An 18,446-nucleotide genomic window follows, 5' to 3' on the forward strand; every position below is an offset into this window, starting at 1 on the left:
ACAAGACAGGCAAGGACAATTCTGTCATGGAGTTTACATGCAACTTTAACAATAAATATGATAATTTCAGGTAGTTTTAAGAGGTATGAAGCACGGCAGCAAGTGAGTGGATGAAGCATGTTGGGGGGTGTATAGTATGGTTTTTGTCAGATAAAGATAAGAAATTTGCATATTTTTCTATCAGTGACTGACAGTTTTTTTAAATTTGGTGTGATTATTTTTAGTTTTGCTCTGATGCCTTTATCATCTGATATTAATATAGCTACAATCTTTCTCTTGATTAGTGTTTGTATAAAATGTGTATTCATATCCTTTACTTTTTTTTTTTTTTTTGATTTCTAACTCTTTTCTTTATTTTTTTTATTTTTATTTATTTATTTATTTTTTTTTCTATTTTTTTTATTATAAATTTTATTGTTATATTCCCCATACAATTGCAGCCCCCCATTCTGACCCCAATCCCTCCCCTCCCGCCCCCCCCCCAAAAGTGTCTCTGGTTCATAGTTTTTTGTTGATTTTGATTTTCACTTTCTTATAGTTATTCATTTTCCTGGTCCCTTATTTAAGTTTTCTAGATTCCTGCTATGAGTGAGACCATCCGGTATTTTTCTTTTTCTTTTTGGCTTATTTCGCTGAGCATGATCCCTTCCAGCGCCATCCATGTTGCAGCAAATTGCATGTGTTTATCTTTTTTGAATGCTGAGTAATATTCCATGGTATATATGTACCACATCTTCTTGATCCAGTCATCTATTTTTGGGCATTTGGGTTGTTTCCAAAGCTTAGCTATTGTAAACAGTGCTGCTATAAACATAGGGGTGCAGGTGTTCTTTGGAATTGATGTTTCTGTGTCCTTTGGGTAAATACCTAGGAGTGGAATTGCTGGGTCATATGGAAGCTCTATGTTTAGTAGGTCCAGAAATCTCCACACAGCTTTCCACAGTGGTTGGACCAGTTTGCACTCCCACCAACAGTGCAGAAGAGTTCCTTTTTCTCCACACCCTCGCCAACATTTGTTGTTGCTAGTTTTTTTAATATGTGCCATTCTCACTGGTGTAAGATGGTATCTCATGGTAGTTTTGATTTGCATTTCCCTGATGACAAGTCATATCCTTTACTTTTTATCTGCCTATATCATTATATTTGAAAGGAGCTCATTGCAGACAATATTAATTGGGCGATTTTTAATTGCCTGGATTCAAATATCAAGTTTTAATCTATTCTGAAAAATCTCTGCATTTTAATTGTTATGCTTACACTGCTAATATGTTCATTGATATGAACTTAGGTCTACCATTTTTTGTCTGCTTTGTCTTTCTGTTCTTTGATCCTCTGTTTCCCCTGTTTTGTTTTCCCCAGGGCTATTTCAAACTACACTATTCTATTTCATCAACTGTATTTCCTTCTATATCTTTTTGTACAGTTATATTTTTAGTGGTTAATGTAATGATATTATATTTGTATTATATGTTATTTTATATTATAATATTTAATTTTAGAAGCTACTTAGAACTAGTATTTTATCACTTCGAGGAAAATACATACCTTATCACAATAGAAATATACACCTGTTCCCTCCCTCCTTTAGTTGAAGCTGTCTTATATTTTATGTCCACATATAGACAAGACACTATTATACAAATTATAAGTTTTATTTTCAAACATCAAACATATTATAGAACTTGCAAGAGAATATTTTATTTTCTGTACCGATCTTATATCTAATTACCAAAATATATATGTATGTAACTCAGTGGCCAAAGAACCAAATAATCTGATTAAAAAATTAGGCAGAGCTACTGAATAGATTTTTTTTTCAAATGGAAATATATATATGTCTCCAGATACATGAAAAGGCATTCAACATTACTATTAGGCAAATGAAAATCTAAACTTAATAAGATATCACTTCATGTCTATTAGAATCTCTGTTGTCTAAGAGACAAGTGTTATCAAATGCTGGGAATGATGAGGGCGAAAAGGAACGCTGTGCACTATTGATGGGATGCAGACTGACCTGCTATGAACAACCATGTCCAGTTGCTTACTTCTTAGAGTTGACCTCTACCTCTGCCCTCTGCCAGCCATCTGAGAACATGAGCTTCACAGGAGACTAATTTGCTTATGTAACTGATCCTCTTCAGCAGCCTCCCAGGTACTCTCCAGTTCCCTAGAAGTCCTCATTGTAATTATTTTTCAAAAAAAAAGATTATATTTAAACTGCTCTATCACATCCTTCCTACACTACATTCATGTCCAGAGACAAGTTGGCAGATGTCAGAGAAAAAAATTTATTGGGACTTGCACTAGTTTCTTGGGAATCCCATATCTGCCATCCAGAAAGGAAGATTCCCACTCTTCAGAATTTAGGTAACTGGTGGGGGGGGGGGGGTGTGATGCCACCACTGTCACTATCAGGAGGTACCTCTCCCATTCCCGGAGCTAGAATGTGACAATTTCTTTTGTCTGTGTTGATGTCCCTGTGGGTTTTGGATTGCCTTATAGCAGAGCAGACATTAGCGATTAAAAAAAAATAATGCTTCAGTATTACATTAAAATTATTTAAATTTTCTGAGGCACCTCCATACTATCTTCCACAACAACTTACTAGTATGCCATTTTGGTGATGTAATTGCTCTTAACTCCTACTGACTATTCAGATGATATAACTCATTATATATATATATATATATAATATATATATATATATCACCTAAATAGTTTTGATGTGATGTCAAACCAATAGGACAGATGTAGTTTCTTCTGGATTGGAGTCCATAGTAGGCAAAAATCTAGGTCTCATTAGAATGTGGCCAACAATTTTCATTTTTACTTCTTTTTGTTTCCTCAATAAACCTTAGTTTATTGCTTTTGGAGGTCAAACTGAAATAAGTTATCAACAGTTCCCCCAGAAATCTGGTACTGAGGTATATGTTCTATCTTTATATTGGAGAAAACACATTTTTGTATCTTATTCCTAAGGTAAGTAACAAAAGTGTTATATTAACTTTAACTCAGATATCTCTTAATCAAATATGGACCATACTTCATTCCTTTCATTTACCTTTTGAAAATAAGCAAACAACAATGATAACAGAGGAAATAATGAAATGGAATTAAAAAGAAGCGTTCACCAAAAAGAGTTAATCTGGTCTATGGCTTTCTGGTTTATCTGTCTATGTTTATTATGCCAAATTTTCTTTAGATCATGATTTCCTGCCCAACAGCTGACAGGTTTCAGGTAACTCACTGTAATGACTGAATCATATGAATACTGTTTATCAAGTTAAATCTGTAGCTGTTAAAAGCAAATTCATCTTATATAATAATATTTTAATGAAATCACAAGAGCATTACTTGGCCCATGTTCATACTTGAAATAGTGAATGATGTCAGACAAAACGTGGTAATTTATGGGAATGTTGGGTGGGTACTAGTTAGTTTTTTGAATAGATAAGTGTGACTAGATAAAACCATAATAGAAAGGAAAATTAAGTCATGCATTTACAAAGAGATGACTAAGTGTACAAGAGTCCACAAATCCTGAGAATAAAACTCCCTGCCCTCTTAAGTTCTGAAGCAGAATTGTAATCCTCTATGTGCCATGCTTAGAGCTATGTGTCAAGATTACTTTTCATCTTTTTCTGGACACAAAATTTTCTGGGATCAGTAACTTTTTGCACTCCAGCTAGTGGAGTACACTTAATATGAAAGAAAGCTGATCATTAATGTTTGAGAAAGGCATTGTGTCTTGGACTGGAATACTTTTTGAACACTGAAATAGGTAGTATTTTACTGTTGGGCATAAACTATCAACTAAATAAAAGTCATAAAGAATTTATATTACAGATATTTCAGCAGCTAATTCTTATTAAAGAATAGTACAGATCATTTACTTTCTAGAATATGGAAAGAACTATTTTGTTACCATGGCAGCTTCATCTGGATGGAATTATTCCAGTTGTAAAGAACATTTTTAAATATAGTGGCAGACAATGATTTTAATGAAATTCAAACATATCAGGTTTACTTCCCTAAATCTAGTTGTTGTTCAAAAGTGAAACTAAAGGCTATTATGTCTACAAAATAATATTTACAGATGCAGTTCACATAGCTGAAGATTCCATTTAACATAAATGCAAATTTAAAGAACACAATCACTGTGGAGTAGAAATAATCACTTATTTTTTACAACTATTTGTTATTTCTATAAAAATAATTTTGACTATAGAGAAATAAACTTTTTTCATGTATAATTATTGTTTTTTGAACTGATACAATGCCCAATATTTATTGTGTTAACTATTTACCATGTCTATTAGAAAACTCACTAATCACACTTAAGGAATATAAGTATTATGCACACACAAATATACACACACACAAACACGTAGCATAGCACACAAACAAGTGCATACATAAGAAATCTTAACCAAAATGCTGTATTTGAAAGTTATTATAAAATGCATTTCTTTAGACACAGAGTTATTTTTATATGTAACCAACATATTTTACATTCTGAATCTAGTCATTTAAATCTTTCACTTTGTTAAATGTATCTAAGTTATAAACCTAAGCACCAAACACATATTGTCTTTGGTGGAAGAACAAGTGTTTTTCTGAGTTCCACTGCACATTGGTCTTTGTCATTGTCACACAGAAAGCTGGATCCCCTTCACTCAAATGCCATCTTACTTTATAAATACTGATCTGTTGGGATTTACTCCTATTTCTTCACTCTTTTTTTTAAAGATTTATTTATTTATACAAGAACTGGGGTACATGCCAGAGGCATGGGAGGGTGAGAGGATTCACCAGAGACAGAGCGGGGAGCAGAACAGGCAGACGGACCGAAGACACTGCTGTGGGGAGCAGCAGGCCAGACAGGAGAGATCTGCCACGCCATGTGGGTATCTCCCTGGCTGGCCGGAAATCAAACCCGCACTGCAAAGGCTGTGGTCAGCTTCACAGCACTGCGCTCAACCTGCTGTGCCACAGGGAGGCCCTATTTGTTCACTCTTTTCCCAGCTGTACCAGTCAACTTCCTCAGATACCTCTAGTTACAAAGCTCTTTTCTCACATATATACCCTCTTCACTCATATATATTCTGAGACATTACCTTCCGAGGGAGTCACTTTTTTTACCACTTTGTTTAAAATTGTAACACTTCTCTCACCCCAGATCCTGGCAAATTCCTTTTCTTCATAACATAACTACCATTGTATTTAGCATATGCTACTAATACAAATTTGTTCATTGTCTCTTTTTCTTCTATGAGAATTTACACCTGCAGGGGCAAAGACTTGTTAACCCAGAGTCCAAAACAAGCCAAACACATATTAGATTCTCAGAAAAAATTTGAATAAATCTATGAAAGCAAATCCAATCTGTTGTGCATTAACTATAGTAATATTATGCTATAATACCTTGTTTTACATAATAAAGAACTTTGTTTCTCGTAGGAGCTCACATCAGAAGTAAAAGCAATTTATATTGGTTCTTACTGGAGGATATTCTTAGAAAAGCATCCAGGTCAACAAAAAGCCAAGGACTTCCAGTGAAATTTCCCAGAATATCTACTGAGATATTTTGGCAAACCAACAAATGGCAATTGCTATCCTGTCTGTGAAGGGCTAGGTGTGACTCGGCCACATCTGACACTTTGTTTCCTTGCTGTTGGATTTAATTCTTACTATAGTTTTGTGGAGTAGACTTTAATCTAATTAGAGCTAACATTCCCATGTTTGGAATCAAAGATATCTAAACTGTGTTCTTCAAAGTTCACGTCTACAATTTTCTTAAAAATGTTCAAACTAAGAATCCATTTGAATAATACTGATTCATTAATTCTACTGGTTAAAGGGATACATATGATCACTGAATGAAAAAGGTTAATATTGTGTATCTAATATATATTCCATATGAATTAACTCCTGTGTTTATAAGTTGTCATATGTAACATTTTGTTGAACCTGCCTTGATTATATGTTCATTTTAATACTAAATGTTCACTACTGCTAATTTTAATTATTTAATATTTTCTATGTGCCACATACTAATAGTATAAAACAACAAAAAACAAAAAAAATATATTTTATTCACATGTGGCAGAGAATGATGAATGATGAAGAGATTCCTACTCTCTGCTGCTATAGGAAGCGCAGAACTTTCAGACGTGGTCACCTGTGATATGTGATATGCAAATCTCCTTCTGCCACTCATGCAAATGTTGTGCCAGGATTAAGTATTAAAAATGAACTTGGTGAGCATTTAGATTATAAAATTTCTAGCATTCAGAGTACTGAGCCCTGCCAGTGACTGCTTTGACTATCGCAGGTATTACACAAAGATTCACAGCACTGATATATTCAACTAAATATATTTAAAACATATTTGTTGATGTGTTTGCTATTTTCAAGGTGTTATGCTAGGTGTTAATAAGATACAAGATGAGAAGGAAATGGTTTTATTCCAACTAAATATAAATCCATTTGCAAATTCCCTCTGACTCACCTCCACTTCGTTATTTCTAAGATTGAAATTATTTTAGCATATGGTGTGTCCTAATTGATTTGCATATAATTACTTAATTATTCAATAGGGATAGTCTTTTTGAAGATATTGTGAAAACACAGATTTTACTTTCCAGGTCAACAAAAAGCCAAAATATTACATAATTTGTAAACTGGCTGAACATGTTCTCTTTCCATAGAGTCCTTAAAGGTATTTGTTAGGTGAACTACTGAATTCATTTTTTTAAAAAAGAGTGAAAATCTAGAGTAGGATCGAGTGCATTGCACTTGTAATTTGTTAAATGAAAGCTTGCTGGGCTGAGGGCACTGCTCCTGGGGTCCTACTCAAGCAAGACAGGAGGCGGTTGCCCTTTCTCTGCCATGATAATAACAGGATGCTGTACTCGGAACAGTGGGATTGAGATGACTGACAGGCAGCCCTGGAGAAATGCCCCAGAGTGACTACCTCAGGCTGCAGAAATCCAGGCAATGGGACTCAGTTCTTTCTGACATTATTGTAATTATTATCCACCGGATTTACATGACTATTTAAATGAAATATTTCATTTATTTAGACTTATTTACATCTAAAAGTATAACCATCCATACAATGAGTGAAAGGCAAATCTTAGGGGGGAAAAGATGCCATTTGAAGACTTACAATTCTAAATTAAGTCACATTTTATTGCAAAAACTTTGACTACCACAAAAGGCACTGAAGGGGTTTATTAAGGCTTATTCTACTTTCTACAGAGGTGTTCATTCATTAACTGTCATTTACTGGTTTTATAATATGTGCAAGGAAGACAGCTGGACTGGTTCTTCACAGAACTGACAGATGACTACTTTGCCACAGGAAGGATTAAAAAAGATCCTGGGAGAGGGGAATAATCAAAACTAAATTTTATTTATTTAACAGCAGTGTAGAAATAGGATGCTGAGAGAAATTCAAGTTACAATGACTAGTGAGAACAATGGTGCATTTTCTAGAGGAGGAAATCACAGACCTGAATTAAAGCGGGCAGAGGAAAAGTATGATTTTGTTGTTCAGAAATACACAATTGATAAATACAAATATTATTGCCAAGGTAAAGCTGATAAAATGTATAATGGATTTATTGGATGAATAAAATGACAAAAATAATGATGACTTTACTTTTCTGAGCCTGGGCAACAGCAGGAATGGCAAAGGCATCAACAGTGAGAGACAATGACAATGGTCTATATCAAGACCTGAGCTCATATAAAGATAGAACATTGACCTACAACCTGCAACAACCAGTATTGCGAGCCACCCCCAACCCCCCACACACATGCATGAGTACTCAGTAATGAGTCGTTTAAAGTGGTACTGTGGAATGTTTATAACCCTCAACTCATTCATGTGTTGAAATATTATATCTGATGTGATGGTATTTGGAGTTTGGGGGTCTGTCAGGAGATTAGATCATGAAGGCTTCCTAATAAAGGGATCTGAGACACACTTGATCACTTTCCACAATGTAAGGACACAGCAAAAGTATGTTCATCTGTGAGCAAGGAAGCCATCTCCCACCAGATAACACATCTGCCTGATCTAAGAAGTATTATCTTCCACTTCTCAATCAACAGAAATAGGAGAGATAATTTTCTGTTGTTAATAAGCCATTCAGTCTACAGCATTTTGTTAGAACAGCTTGAATGTACAAAACAAATGGTATCTTTAAAAAACAACAATATATTTTTAGGGAAGTGAGAAGACAAAACAAAAGGTTTTTGAATTTCTTGGTCAGCAAGCTGTGGGAAGACAAATATATGGGAAAACTGATGATAGATAAGGGTTAGTTAGTAAAGTTTGTCAAGTAGAGTCCCCTGGTGCCATCTTAGATCAATAAGGACCTAGAATTATCTCTGGAGATTAACTTCTGTCCTTCCTAATAGAGAGGGGATAGAAAACACCTTCAGAAATTTATGTCCTGCTTTTAGGCAAACAGAGGGAATACAGATAGCCTACTTTATATCTGCTTCTTCTCAACTGCCTTTGGCTCAAAGCAATCATTAAGTCAAAGTGGCATAATTTTGGATGGCATAATCTGCTACCTTTCAAAATTGAACACAGTGTTTATTAGCTCAGAAATTATTGATAAAATCTCATCAATAATAATAAGTAATTAAACCACATATGTGAATTCAAAAACACTGAGGTTGAGGTGTTTGTTGGTCATCAAGACCAAGCATGATAATATTAAATATTCACAACACACCACAATGTAAATGAGCTCAAATAAGCTGCACGGCAGCCCAATGAGTAAGGACTCAGTTTGTAAAAATAGCTTTTCCCCCATTGTGTTTCTCAAAACACTATACAACTCTCCTTCAGAAACTTTCTTTCTTTTTTTTTTTTTTTAAGATTTATTCATTTATTTATACAAGCACTGGGTACAGTCAGAAGCATGGGAGGTTGAGAGAATTCACCAGAGCCAGAGCAGGCAGACTGACTAAGTACACTGCTGAGGGGTGCAGCGGGCAGCAGGAGAGGTCTGCGTGCCATGTGGGACCTCCCCTGGAGGCTGGGGATCGAACTGGCGCTGCAGAGGCTGCGGGCAGCATCGCAACTCAGCGCTCAACCGCTGCGCCATCAGGGAGGCCCCCCTTCAGAAACTTTCAATGAAGCTTAAACATATATCTGGGCAGAGGAGTAGAGGGGAAAAAAAGAAAAATACATATATCTTTATATATGGGGAAAAAACAAGGGGTTTTGTTTTTTGTTTTTTTTTTCGTTGAGAAACAGTGAGACATAGACTTACTTGGTGAAAACAGGTGCGCCAGATTTCAAAACTTAAGGAACTGTGTTTAATAATACATGAATTCAAAAGCAACATTTTGGATGCTAACATTTCTTTTTATCTGCAAGAGAGCGTCTACCCTGAAGCAAAAAAGAGGGAAGAATTGGGTAGGATTAGGCAGATCCAAATTATTTATAGAAATGAAGTCAGTATTTGAAGACAAGGGATGAAAGAAATAAATAGTCTATGGCCCAGAGCAAAACAATCGACCACTGTTCCCTGGGGTCAGAATGGGGTTGGTTTTGGGTGGGTAAGGCAGTGCAGGGAGCTATGAAAATCCAAGGAAGAAAGGGGTGTTGGGGCAGAAAACATCTTTTAGATCATTAAAACTGGAGCAGAAATACTAATGGCACAGGAGTCACTTAAGCCCACAACACAAAATGATTAGCCTTTAAAGTTTTACTAAGCAAACCAACTCAACCAAAATAATAGCTTTCTAGCTAATTAAAAACAAAACTGGTTATCCTCTTTAAGTGTGTTTAAAAAATTCTAATTGGAAACTGCAAGTTGGCTAACATCTGCTAGATGTTTTTGCCAAATGTATCAAGATGAGGATTTACTTTAACCTTTCTTTCTACACATTTTTATCTCTTCAAACACAATAACTCTCATATCCCCTGAATTTCTTTGTATTAAATGAGCTCCCAATTAAAATATTTTTAAGATATTTATACTCAATCATCTGTAATTGCTCTTCTATGTTGAGAAAATGAAAGAAACAATTAATAGCTGGCTTGTATTTTCAGAATGAGCATTTTAAAATTTCCCATTAGAAAAATTAGTCTGTTTAATTTTGTCTTTACTTACAGGTAGAAAGTAAGCAAAATCAAGAGAATGGCTTGTTGCTAAATTATTGAAAGCTTAATAGTATAAGATAGTAACATTATGTTAAATTTATTTACTTTTGAGTTTAAAATGCATTTCCCATTGAATTATCAAGCATAAGTTAGTAGCTACATGATTGGTAAGAATCTCATGTCTTTCTGACAGCAGTAACAGGTGGCTGAAGTCAAAGATGATTACTGGTGAGGGTAGATAGCCCCAGGGAAAATGCGAACAAAGCATTTTGGGGTGAAGAATCTGGTAAGAAATAAAAGGGACTGCAGAAGCAGCTCCCGGCATTCAGTGTTTGAGAATTCGGTGTTCGGGGATTCAGCATTTTTGGATCTTCAGCGATTCTGGGGTCAGCCATTCCTGCCCCTCCCCCCATGGTGTTGTGGGCCTCAGAAGGACTTGAAGAGGCTTCCAGCAGCCAACCTCAGAGAGGAAAATTTCAGAGGCTTTGCCTGGAGCTGGGCACCTAGCTGAGCTGGGTGAATATGACCCTTTGTTGGGTTGTTTAGCTGCAGCAGCTGCTGTTTTGAATGTTGATTATCTGTTGCTGTGCTAGGGCATCTCAGCAGCTCCAGGGAGCACCTCCTGTTGTGTCTTCTGTTGTCTTCATGAGATGAAACCATAGTCAGTCTGGCTGCCAGGTGCTCCAGGTCCACAGTGGCAGGAAGATCCAACCTTGGGAATGTAGCCTATTATTCTGGAGAAGAGCTCTGTGTCCTCAGTGGCGGGAGGAGACTATCTTTGGAGTGTTCATGTTTAGGACTTTTAAAAATGGCCATTATTGGCTTCAGTAACTGTTTTTTCCCTGGTTTGTTAAATAAATTCCATTATTGTTGTTCTCTGAACCTGAGTAGTATTCAATTGTGCACACAGATGAAGAACTCACATAGTGACCAATAAACTGGAGAGTGTCGTTGGCCAATTTTAGTGCCCCTTGTTGCACTGTGTCATTCCTGATGTTTAATGTTTCAGTGATGCATCCTTCCTTAAACAATATTGCTCAAAATGAAAGAAGGAAGAGTTGTTGCTTCATCTTTATAGCACTGTGTGTATATATATATATATATATATTAAAGATATATTTATTTATTTATACAAGCACTGGGTACAGTCAGAAGTGCGGGAGGGTGAGATAATTCACCAGAGCCAAAGAGGGGAGCAGAACAGGCAGAAGGACCGAAGTGCACTGCTGAGGGGAGCAGTGGGCGGCAGGAGAGGTCTGCGCACCATGTGGGACCCTCACGCGGTGGTCGGGGATTGAACTGGCACTGCAGAGGCTGTGGATAGCTTCACAGCCCAGAGCTCAACCGCTGCGCCACTGGGGAGGCCCCAGTGTATATACATTTTAATTTAAAATTGGTTTCTTTCCTAGAATTCAAATACAAGCTAATTGGTTTGAAGGTAATACTCTTGTTTTTATATTTAATACTGAAGTCTTTTATGTAGGAATTACTAGTATTATGATTATGCTTTATATGTGAAAACCAACACTGATTTCCAAGGTGGACCCATAGACATGACTGGTCATTTCTTATAAAAATGTTGTCAATGATTAGCAACAAAAGACCCTGTCATTTGTTTAATAATTGTATGAGTACTGCTTTCAAAATACTTTGTTTTTAATTAATTTATAATACTGGTTGTGTCATAGAAGAAAGCCTTCAGTGCAAAAGATGAGCTTATTGTACAGAGTGAAATAGTACATGTACAAATAGCCATATCAATCAGGAAACACATCAAGTGTCAAATTCCATCTATTCGCCTCACATATGTGAGTGTTATACATGTGTCACTATGTACACTATGTGATACTTAGGTGTGGTTCTAGCGTGGAGATAAAACAGCACATAAAGTAACTGGGCAGTTTTATTGACAATAGGGAGTTGGAAATGGTAATTGAATTTTCATTATTGTTCAATACTATAGTGAGAAAATCGGTATTTAAAGGCTATGCAAGATCAATATGTTCATGAAAAAATGACAGAAAAGACAAATCTGATTTTTTTGTTTTAGCTCTTACATATAAAGAGCATAGATGGCATCATTCTTATCTTTACACCAAGAAACAAGTTGAACAAGCTGAAACTCATTTAGCAATTGAGATCTCAGGACAAAGAGATTCCACACTGGAACCTAAAGAGACAGGAGAATCCAGAAAGACTCCCTGAGATCCACTCCAGGGAAACAGTAAACTAGTAGGAACACTTCAGTGGTGATTTTGAAGAACACCTGAGAGCTGAGTGTTATACTTTCAAGACTAGCTTGAAAGGAGAAACTTCTGAGGGAGGTATTTCTGAGACAGTAAAAGATTTTACCTCCAGGAACCACAACAGGATTTCATGGAGTAGAACCAAGAAAAATCCTCCTGACAGGGGAAGGGAAAGGTCACAAAGTAGTAGAAAGAAGTGTGTCCAGAGCATCCTTTCTAACAAAAGACTAACCAACAGACTGCTAGAGCCTTACTTGCTTGTAAGAAGCAAGTAATTGGCAGCCAAGAACCAGTATGAGGACAGAAAACTATAAACGGTGTAAGTCCAACAACACCAATGATTACTTTAAATGTAAATAATTTAAACACTCAGAGTGACTATTAAAACAAGATATAAATACACATTCTATAAAATAAATTCAACTATCAACAACTTTACTATATAAAAAATGTAATCTGCAATATAAACTTTTAAAAATACTTAATAACTAATATAATTAAAAATTCCATTAAATAAATTAATAATAATAAAAGATATAATGCTAGACAATGCATGTAAAAGAAAACTAAAATAAATTTAAGGGAATTATTTTTAATGTAAACACTCCTTAAAAGTTAATAGCATTTTTTTCTAGTGGAGATGTATTTCAATATATAAAAACATTATTTTGAGGTCATTATAAAAATATTCTGAAATATAACTGATATATTACATAGGAAAATAGCTGATTTCCAAAATTAAGTAAAACTAAGCAAAATTAGCTTTGGCATATTTTGAAGGATGTTACATTATCTACCTGATATAAGAGGTTGGCTGTTACACAAAATAATGGGCAATTTAATAAGAAATGAGGTATCTAAAAGAGAAACTCTTAAGCATTCAAAACTTTTATAGAAAATGTTAATATCACAAATTATCTTAAAAATAGTGACTTTTAAAAAGTCACTAAAAATGTAAATTATTCAAAACAGCGATACATTATGTTAACCTCCAGTCACCATTAAATGAGCAAAAAAAAAATGTGTATGGAAAATTTGTCTCATCTCAGGATCAAGATGAATCTTACATACATCAAGAAATAAAAAGAAATTACAAAGAATTATTATGTATTTTCCAAATATGTACATTAAGTTTTATAACAAATGAAAGAAAAATATAGACAACTCTATAAAGAATTTTTCATAGATTTGATAGACAATTTAAATGCGCAAGGAAATTTTGAAAAACAATAAACTCTGATTTTTCTGGGAGGTGAAGGTTCATAATCAGAATATCCACAAAAGAAGAACATGAACGGCCAATAATATGACAAAAAAGTCTGAATTACTATTGATCAGAACACATTGATCAAAACAGAAAATGACATTCATTGTTCCACTATACATTAGCATAAACTAAATGACATTTTTATATTGCCAAATGAAGAACATGTATTGGTAAATAACATTTAATGCTCATAAGAGTATAAAAAAAAGTCCAATATGCTAGCCCAAGGATAGCAAAGTAAAGCACTTTAACCTGTATGAAGAATAATGTTAAAATGTTTACCAAGGCTTCTTGTAAAATACAGACTCCTAGACTGATTAATTCTGTATATTTAAACCAAGATAATAATTTTTAAAGTCAGGTAATTAAATAAATAAAAGAATGCTTACCTCTAGATATTTTTAGTAGGAAAATAGAGAAATAAGAAAATATGATAGTAATGATATAAAATATGTAGAAAACTACCTTTCAGTGGATAATGTTTATTTAAATCAATCCATGAAATACACACAAATAAATATTAAAATAATAATTTGGTGAAACAGTGTTTTATTAAATGGGTTATTGATTATGATATGATGCTAAAATCCTAGGTTATATAATCTAATTGTAGACTATGTGTATTTAAGTATAAAGGGTATATGTATAAATATACTTTGTTTATATATTTACATGTGTCCAGATTCATTGGACAATGTAACAGTGGATGATTTTAAGTGGTCAAGTTACAGTTGTTCAGTTTTCCTTCTTGGGCTCTTACAAGTTTCCTGAATTTACTAAGATAAATGTTTCTAATTTTCTTACAATGTATATTTATCATTTTTATAATATCAAAAGTAAGCAGCATATTTTGACAACTTGATTTAATTTTATTTTGCTGAATTACATTCACCAAGTATAAGAGGAAAAAGACTGAAAGACAAAGTTCAAATCTTTATCTTTTTTTCTCATATCTTCAAATATTTTGACATGATTCCCAGGTGTTTGTCAAGCCAGTTTTGAATAGAAAATTACAACAGTTGGTCAAATCCTTGAAATAACATGAGTCAGGCTATCTAAGTGAACTGCTTGTGTTCTCTGATAATTTTGCAGGAAAAAAAGATAGTGTGTTTAGATCAATTTTACATAAAAATACTCCTTTGAGATTCCAAATTTTAAACATATATAAATGTTAATTTTCAATATAATACTGTTTTAAACACTATCAGAAACAGAAGACCAATATGTAGCTTGTGTCCAGGATATATAAAAAATACATTAAGAATAATAATATATGCATTAGAAATAGTCAAATTTTATTACAAAAATATCGAGGTTCACTATAGAATTTGGGGAAGATTTCTGCTATTACAAAATAATAATGATTTATAGTACAAGAAATTATAATAAAAATTATTTACAATAAATAATGAATCAATACCCTATAAAGGTAGAGAATGCTTGCTTTCATTTCTCCTAGAAATATTTTACCTTTCCCATACCATAAAGAAAAGGTCCGAACCTTAATGGTACTGTGATTGTGAAATGGAGGGATTTCCCATTTATAAATGGAGAAAAATTATTATTTTCCTAAGTCTCAGTTATAGAGTGTGCCTACCAATGTAGTGGGTCACTTTTCCTTCTGAATCATGAAATTGCCCTTCAGGGTGGTTGGGACAGGGAGAACAGACAGTACTGGGTGTAGATTGTGCTGGGAATAAAATAAAGTTCTGACTCCAGAAAATACATTATCAGATAGTATCTCAGACCTTTCACAATTACTGACAATAAATATTTAAATATTAGTTTCAATATTTAATTTAAATAAAGCCATTGTTAATGACACCACAAATGTAAAATGATCAGTTTGCAAACTATTTTGGGATTTTTTAAAAGTTGAATTTTTCTAAACTTTTAAGCTATGCTTAACACAGCTTTATGACATATAGAAGCTCCCAAAGAAAAGATTTATAATAGACACAGTGGGGATTTCTTAGTTACAGTAGCATTAAAAAGAAGCAATATAATTTATAATGATTCAAGCTTAATTTGCAAGTTGTAGTCTAGGGTTTATATCCTACAATCATCATTTTTCTTATTAACAGGATATAAAACAAATTAGTAGTATTATGCTAACACTTTTAATGTTCTGGACTACTTTTTGGAGACCTCCAATATCAAAACATCTATGATTTATTTTGTAGGTAGAGAGAGATGAGGAATACATCAAGGGCAAAGGGGAATTATTTTTTACTTCAAATGTTAAAATGAAATGTTTGATTTGAAAACACTATAATTATGCCATAAACCTTCTGCAATACAAAAACATTTCATGCAGTTCTTCAACTATGATTACTAATGAAACTGATTATTCAAAAAATCTGAATATTGATAGGTATGTACAGATTTCACAGTTAATAAAAACCTCTCTGAATTCATGTCAAAGTTAGAAATTTCTTTACCACTTGAAATGTATGTATATAATATACAAAATTCTATTTTTATTTATTTTTAAAACTGTTTTTCTAATTTGTGCATTTCACATTTTGTAGTGCCATGACAAATGTAAGCCATAATCACTTCTAAATGATGCAGGCACTATTACAAGCTTACTATGGAAATCTAGCTATAATATATCAAACTTGCATATTTTAACTTAATGCTCAATAAATCATACCTCATTATCACTCTTTTCAGTGTTTTTGTATGTTGTTATGATCATAGAATTAAATTCTACAATTAAAAACATTTAATGTACTTTTAACATACTTTATAAAAAATTAACTTTGAGAAATAAAATACTTCTTGTGACTAAAGGGAAAGATATATTAGCAGAGAAGAGGTCAAACTTGCATGATACCTTCATTTCTTTATAGAGTGAATCAACTAGATCTTCCATCAATATTTCAAAATATATATGTACTCACTGATTCATAGTCTACATATTTATTGATAATGTTAAGTTATATATCAAACCTCCATCGTATGTACAATTTATAAGACATATTGTCAAAATCAGAATTCTGAGATTAAATACTAAGTATTAATTACCATATTTCAAAAAGGTTCACATATTCTTCCTTGTCATTAACTCACCTGCCTGCTCTGAAGACTCTTTTGTCCCTATCGCTTTCTGACACTTTCGTTGTTACCTGAACCCCATGTTGCCAAATCCAACTGCCATCTCAATATTCTTATCCCAGTAAATCATCTAGGGGTGCTTGCTATAATCAATATTTTTCATTTTTAAACCTTTATTCTCTTGAGGTCTGTGAAACTGCACTCTCATAATTGTCATTTCTCATTATTATTCATACATTCCTGTTCTATACTATTGCAACTCCCTTCTTCTTCCAACTTCTAAATGTGGGAATGCGTCAAGATTTTGATCCAGATTGTTTTCTCTTTTTAACTTATAAAATCTCTTTAGACTTTCTTTTTAAAAAAAAAAAGATTTTTTATTTATACAAGAGCTGGGGTACAGGCCAACAGGCCAGAGGCGCGGGAGGGTGAGAGGATTCACCAGAGACAGAGCAGGGAGCAGAACAGGCAAATAGACTGAAAACACTGCTGAGGGAAGCAGTGGGTGAGACAGGAGAGGTCTGCCGCACCATGTGGGTATCTCCCTGGCCAGCCAGGAATCGAACCCCCGTTGCAGAAGCTGCGGACAGCTTCCCAGTGCTGCACTCAACCCGCTGTGCCACCAGGGAGGCCCACTCTTTAGAACTTTCATCCTAACTATATAATTATAAATTTCAACTTTATGTTTTCAATTTTACCTTCATCTATGAATTCTACATTTGGAACCAACTTTCAATTAAACAGACTCAATCTTGTCTATGAATGCTATTCTGAGAAGTCTGGGTGAGATGATAGAGGCAACTTCTCAACAATTCAACTCACCCTCTCTCAATACTATGATGGAACAACAATTCACTGCTTTCTCCTTACCAGTGAATGAAAAAGAAGAGTAAATCCCTGACCTTCCCTTACAAGTGATTAGGAAACAAATAGATATCATCTGCTGATTGTTATAAAAGAAACCACTCAGCAGATGTCTGTCTGAAGAAACCATTCCAAAAGTATCAAAAAAATGGCCTAAGCTTGGCCATTCTTTGATTCTTTTCAATTTCCCTATGCCCTAATCATAGTAGAACACACCATGGAACTGTCCCTTGATTGTGGACATGCATCATGATTCCTCTTGTCCAATCAACGCTTTCTTGATTGTATTACACTTGGATTACTTTCTGGAGGACAATCAAGATGTTATGATAGCTAAGCAGGCAGAGGCCCCTCATTAAAATGTGCTTTTTAAACAATCTTTATACTTCTCAATATTTAGCCTTATCACATCTACTCTGTCATTAAATTCTGCCAACAATGCATTTACAACATACCCAAATACCATGTTTCCCCATAATTAAGCCACTGCTCTTATCAAACTGATCCTTACCTCCTACTGAGATAAACACAGTGATCTCCTAAACATTTTTTTTCTGCTTTTATTCTCCCAAATACTTGTTGCATGAAGCATCTAAAGTATTATTTGAAAATATAATTAGATTTTCAACTCTGTGCTTGAAACTTTGAAATAGCTGACTATCCATTCAAAATTAATCCCCAATCTAACATGGAATTCAGGGATGGTGTGATTAAGCTCTTGGCAGCATCTCTCATGGCACACACTATCACTTTCTGTTTTACACACTATAATCCAGCCCCTCTGACGTTTTCATTTCTATTTATAATCACGTCAAAGTCTTTTCCTATTTTGTAGTTGGCACACTGCTTTTTCTACTTGGGTGGTCTTTCCAGT

The sequence above is a fragment of the Talpa europaea genome (assembly GCF_964194135.1).
Source record: "Talpa europaea genome assembly, chromosome: 10".
Lineage (NCBI taxonomy): Eukaryota > Metazoa > Chordata > Mammalia > Eulipotyphla > Talpidae > Talpa > Talpa europaea.